Here is a 6760-nt window from a genome sequence, read left to right as displayed (position 1 = left end):
CTAGGTGCCTTAATGCGCTGGAGCCCAGTCTCCGGGTTTGAAGATATTTGATAGCTCACCATTGAGGGAAGTGGGTGGGATGGGGGGGAAGGGTAAGCACAATTGTACAAGCGAGCCTTCAGGTGAGAGACACCTGAAAAAGCCCTAATTCGTTCAAGTGGGAAAGTCAGGCTGCTTGGATAAAATTGCAATTAGGTGCAGTGTTTTCAGTCCATTAAGTAGATGGGGTCGGAGAGAGACAGCAGATGGCTTAGCTACACAGATGAAAGTCGAAAATAGAAAGGTCAGGGCTTTTGCCTTTCATCCCAGTTCTGGTTTTTATGGGCTTGAAATAGAAACGGTTGACAATCGCGTCTCTTTCCAAATGGAATTGTTCTGGAATAATGACAGGAGAATGCTAACAAGTTTCTGGGGACATTGGTGAACCTGGGAATCTTTTGCCATTCTGCTGATGGTTGTAATGAAAGGTGTTAAGTTTGGTCCCCCCCCCGCAAAAGTTTTCTACTGCAAGATTCACAGCAATTAAATTCAAACTCACTTCTTGGATCCTCTCAAAGGCCGAAATTAAGAGAAGGGCCTGGAAAGTAAATCTTTTGTCTTCATTCAACCTAACAGATAGCTGATCAGAATTTTCCTGTTAAAGCTTAAGCTTATCAATAGGTAAGAAACATTTAACATATTGCTATAGAAATGGACTGTGTTGATGTTCCACACTTTATAAGCGATTTAAATTTAAATTTTAAAATACTCTCCAATTACCAAAGTAATAATGTTTTTTGGCGAATGAAAAAAAAATGCATGTAATACCTCCACCCATGTGGTACTACAGACAGTATTAACATTTTAGAGTCTTCCTAGTGTTTGTAATTTGCCATTGAAAAGGGCTTCTGAAATGTCATTTTTAACACTATATAAAAACACTTAAAACTTCTTTTAAAAAAACAAAATGAAAACGTGTAATAAAGTGGAAGAATTTACTTCAGAATCGGACTGATTCTATTTGGACAGTTCTTACCTTTACAAATGCTGTTGCAGAATTTAAAGAGAAACATTAGAAAAGTTCCATTAAAAAGAGAGTCATTAGTTCAGAATAACTATAAACATTTGTCATTCAAGGCTTTTAAAAGAATGAAATCTGCTCTAGCCCATTGGCTCAGTGGATAGTGTCCACCCGGGTCTTTGAAGGGTCCTGGGTTGGGTTTGATTCCCATCAAGGGCCAATCAGTGATTCTCTCTCATCATTGACGTTTCTGTCTCTCTTACCCTCTCCCTTCCTCTCGGAAAATCAATAAAAAATATATATATTTTAAAAAGAATGAAATCTGTATAAAGATGATGACAAGTAGATGTGTGTTTTTCCGTATTGAAGGGCAGTGAGATTAGTTTTGATAACTGTGTAAACTAGAAAAAGTATTCAAATGATACAATGGCTATGTAATGAAGAATAAAGTTTGAATTTGAAGTAAAACTACCAAAATTAAAGTTGGAAGATATTATTTTGCTTTAAATCAAATTTCGTCATTTATACTGTGTTTTGTGCAGAGGCCATTAACCTATTTTTATTCATATATAAAGTGGCTGGTTTGTTTATGTAAACTGACTTCAAGATTTTTAACAGATAAGCCAAAAACTAACCTCCCTCCCCCACAGAACTTAGAAATACTTTTAATGCTTTGTTTTTATTTTATTTATAAAAGGAAATCATATCACTTAGTTACAAAAATCAATATTGGAAGACATGGAAAGGGTAGATCATTTTCTGCCCAAGCACTTTATTTTACAGATGAGAAAACTATGGATTCAGATTCAGAAATGACAGATTATGTACAAATAATTTCAACATTTCTCAATACAAAACTTCCCAATATGCCAAGGTTGTGGATTTGATCCCTGGTTAGGGCACATACAAGAATCAACTAATGAATGCATAAATAAGTGGAACAACAAATAAATGGAAAAACTCCTTAACATATTTGAAATGTTGGGTTCTCAAATTTCCTAAGAAATATTCTTAAATAACTCTGATTAGGAATTTGTTGGAATTGCCTATTTGGGGAAGGTGAAGATTGTTTTTCTAAGTATTTTCTCAAATACCGTACCCACCTACTCTGTTTATTTTGGGAATTCTTAATATTCTTTAAAAATTATCATGCTTGTCAAATGCATGCTTAAGTTCTTAAGTGAAGTTACCTGAACTATATATTCACCATTTTGATAGTTGGGACTAGTGTAAGAAGAAACTAACAGTGTTTAATGCCAATTTCATAAATCTCTAGTGTGTTTTTTTCTGTCAGTATTTTAGAAGTATACAATATGTAGCTGCTAAATACACAGGTTCTCTGAAGAAAAAAATAAAGGTGCTTATCTTAATACTGTTTTTCGTATACACTAGTTGAAAATTTGCTTTTAAAAAACATAGTAAAGGTTTTTTTTTCAACATTTTGCTTCTCAAAAGACTTTTAGAATAAAAATGATATACTTATCATTCATCATTTTGGTAAATTCAAAGCCCAGGACTAGCTTGAGATAAGCAGTTACTTAGAGATAAATAAAGGATCAAGGTTTAAATGGACAAAATATAGTTATAATTAGTAACAGAGTTTTTCAGAGCAGTATTTGGGATAACATTTTTGCCATTAGTGTTAAAAATGGGAAATATGTACTTAGATACTCCTCTACTAGATAACAACATGTAACATTTTGAAAGAAAAATAATGAAATGTTTTCTAATGACATGATATTAGGATTTCTGAGGTCAGTGAGAGAGAGAGTCTCTTTTAAAAGGAGGTAGTGACACCCAGCCTGCATGGCACAATGGTTGAACGTCTACCGATGAGTCAGGAGATTAGGGAACATGCCTAGATTGGGGGCTTGATTTCCAGTGTGGGGCGTGCAGGAAGCCACTGATGAGTGATTCTCTGTCATCACTGAGGTTTCCATCTCTCTCTCTCCCTCTCTGAAATCAATAAAAATATGTTTAAAAAGAAAAAAGTGAGATATTTTTAGCTTTGAAATAATTTGCAAATACAAATTTTATGACTGGTTTTACAGTGGATGTGAATATGAGGCTACTTGTATAGGTTACATGAGTCAATACTATGCATTTTATTTCTTTGTATTATACTGAGGATAAATCTATTTTAATCTGGAAGAAACACTCTTTAAGTTGTTACTAGAGGTACATGTCACTACATTTTTAGAGCAGTATTTCCTCAGTTATGCATTTGTCTGCGTGGATTTCTCAAGGCGGGGGAAGACAGATATCCCAGCCACTAGTTGAAAATTACCATGCTGGCAAAGTTAAGTAGTTCCAGATGGCTTACAGTAGTAATGAGGGGTGTGTATTTTAAAAAGGGCTTGGAAAATAAAATCATTGATTAGAGACACTAATAATTCAGTTATATTGAATTATCCTATACAATAAAAGGCTAATATGCAAATTGATCAAATGGCATAACAACCGGTCGATATAATGCGCACTGACCACCAGGGGGCAGACGCTCAATGCAGGAGCTGCCACCTGATGGTCAGTGTGCCCCCACAGGGGGAGCGCTGCTCAGCCAGAAGCCAGGCTCATGGCTGGCGAGCCCAGATGGCAGTGGTGGGAGCCTCTCATGCCTGCACAGCAGTGCTAAGGATGTCTGACTGCCGGGGAGCTGGCGTAAGCTGCCAGTCAGATATCCTTCAAGGGCTCCCATACTGTGAGAGGGTGCAGGCCAGGCTGAGAGACACTCCCCATCCCATGAGCACATGAATTTTGTGCACCTGGCCTCTAGTGTGAATCATAATGACTTTGAGATAGGCCAGAAAACCATTAAAATTTGTCTCACAAAGTTGAAAAATACATGGATGGGCATTATAGTAATAATTTAAAACTACATATTTTTCTTATTCTAAAGTAACTAGAGGCCCAGTGCATGAAATTCGTGCACGGGTAGGGTCCCTAGTGGCTGCTGGCTGGTGCCTCCCTTCCCCAGCTGCTGGCTATTGGTTGGGGCCTTCCTTCGTTCCATGCCACCCCCTGGTGGTCAGTGCACATCATAGCGAGTGATTGAACTCCTAAGGGGACACTTTTCATATTAGGCTTTTATATATAGAGAGATGTTCATTATAAGAAGAAAATGACATTAGCAACAAAAGAAGAAAATAAATACCAGTCATTCAGTGTTAACTGTACTTTTCAGGTTCTCCTGCCTCTCAGGCTGCCACTTGTTCTCTGAGTTTTTAATATATTGCCTTTTCTTTTATTATTGGTCCTTGGCCTTTCAAGCCTGGCTGACTTGTCTCCCTTAGCTTTGGTAATTGTAGTTATACTAATGTCCTCCAATTTTATCTCCATCCCTGCTTTGACAGATAATGGAACAGTCTACCTAGATGTCTAAAATGCTTTTCAAATTAAACTGTCCAAAATTGAGTTCAGTCCTCCAACTGCAACCTGGGTATGCGCCCTAACTGGGAATCGAACCTGCCACTTTTTGGTGTATGGGACAATGCTTCAAGTAACTGAGCCATACCTGCCAGGACTGATTTTTCTTAGGAGTATGTTTCTAGTGTTGGACTATGTTAAAGGATATTGACATATTTTTTAAAGATGTTAAGGAAGACTTTATTCAAGAGGAACCACTGCAATGGGGGAGAAAGATGAGGCTCAACTCTGAGACTAATTTAAAAAAGTTTTAGAGAGAGAGAGAGAGGGAAACATAGATTGGTTGCCTCCCTTATGTGCCCTGACCTGGGATCGAACCCACAACCTGCCTTTTGGTGTACTGGAAGAAGCTTCCACCCAATGGAGCCACCTGGCCAGGGCAACTATGAGACATTTGATCATAGTTTTAAAATGTCCTCTAATAAGGTTTTGCTAGTTTACCCTCAAGCAGATAATATGTAAGAAAAAACTTCCCAATACGCCAAGGTTGTGGGTTTGATCCCTGGTCAGGACACATACAAGGATCAATTAATGAATGCATAAATAAATGGAACAACAAATCGATATTTAACAAACAAATAAATAATAAAGCCCAGCCGGCATAGCTAATTGGTTGAGCATCAACTTATGAACCAGGAGGTTAGGACTCGATTCCCTGGTAGGGCACATGTCTGGGTTGGGTTGCAGGCTTGATCCCCCAGTATGGGGCGTGAAGGAGAGAGGCAGCCAATCAATGATTCTTTTCCATTATTGATGTTTCTCTCTCTCTCTCCCTCTCCCTTCCTCTCTGAAATCAATAAAACAAAATAAAATAATACATATTAAATAAAAAGATTTATTGGTATTATGAAATAATGTAAACCTTTAGAAAATAATGGAAATTAGTAAAGCAAAACCCATATACCCACCATGCAGTTTCAACAAATTATCATAATTGTTTAAGATTATTTTAAGGAAATAAAAATTTCATATGGAATTGAAGACTTTACTGTCATTCTCTTCTCTGAACCTATTCCTTTTTCTTTCTTCCCAGAGATAATCTGAAAATTCTGAGACTGTATCCTTCTGGTCTATATTTTTATGCTTTTACTACAAATGAGTTTGTCTGGAGATATTTTTTCCATTTTATACTTTACTAACCCTGTAATAGATTTTGATTTTGTAATTTCAATATTAATTATTGAAGTAATCAAGGGCACCTGTTTTCTATACAGTTTTAACTCCTAATGTAGTAGTCATCTACTCACCATAGTGTCTCTTTGGGAAAGAAATCCTTTTTCATTTTAAAAAATTAAGTAAAATGAAGAGAAATATTTTTGCTCAGTTTGGAGTCTGTGTTAATGTCATGTATCCAGTATGAGATTTTTTAGAAGCCAGTAAAATACATACTGGTTGTAATAATCAGTGGGTTATATAAATTAACACAAAGCAATGACCATTTGTATTCTACAAGTGTCATGGTGTACAGTTTCCCACCATTGGGTTCATATTCTATGGCATAGTTTGGAGTCATTATCATTGTAAAGTTCTTATTCCATTGAATGATGAATTTAAAAATGGCTCAAAGTAAAGGTTGTACATCAGAGTCAGAATTCCATTTTATATGTAAAAATACTCAGTTTATGTTCAACATATAATACTAAAGTAAAACTATCCTTGACTATCAAGGAAAGGAGGAAGAAATAGGACAAGTATTATATCAGCTTTTAGGGCAGATTTGTAAAAATAATTTGAAGATTAAAATATATTGAAGATCAAATATAAAATGAAAGCACTCCCAGAAAGAGGCCTTACCAATACTCTTACTCAAGCCAAATAATTAAACATTATAACGAAAAGGTCCATTAAATATTACATTAAGTAACTAGTATATTTTTATATTGTTAAGTCAAAATTTCCAAACCATGAAACAATTTCTTCTCATTTCCGTAAGGAGTATAAAAGATTTTAATTAAGTTTTGCTATGTTTAAAAATTTCCTCAGTTTTAAAAAGTTGTCTAATTTACTATAACTTTTCTAAGTGGTTGTTTAAATAAAGATAGCCTTATGTGTTACTTGGTAATTTTATGATTAATATACACTAAATGGCCAGATTATTATGACCACGTGATGTTTGTAGGCATGTTAGCTATAATTTCGCGCTCAAGTTGTAGACCATTATAAATAGGGAAGCAGGTTGTTTACCATGACAGTAGAAGTGGTTTTTTTTCCTGAAGATATAGGTAAACAATGCGATTTAACAGCCTTTGAGCGTGGGATATAATTGAACGTGAGTGGCCAGATTATTATGACCACCTGACATTTGTAGGCAAATTAGCTGTACACTGCATAGTA

General features: G+C 35.8%; 1 protein-coding gene across 1 annotated transcript in view; it reads left to right on the top strand.

Annotated features, from left to right (window-relative positions):
• The window catches only part of PPM1E (protein phosphatase, Mg2+/Mn2+ dependent 1E), an 88785-nt gene that overhangs the window by 1197 nt on the left and 80828 nt on the right, over positions 1–6760 (top strand). The gene's annotated exons all lie outside the window — the stretch shown is intronic.

Source organism: Myotis davidii, unplaced genomic scaffold (assembly GCF_000327345.1).
Source record: "Myotis davidii unplaced genomic scaffold, ASM32734v1 scaffold993, whole genome shotgun sequence".
Classification (NCBI taxonomy): domain Eukaryota; kingdom Metazoa; phylum Chordata; class Mammalia; order Chiroptera; family Vespertilionidae; genus Myotis; species Myotis davidii.
The sequence above is the reverse complement of the archived record's forward strand: the minus strand, read 5'-3'. Positions and strand labels throughout refer to the sequence as shown.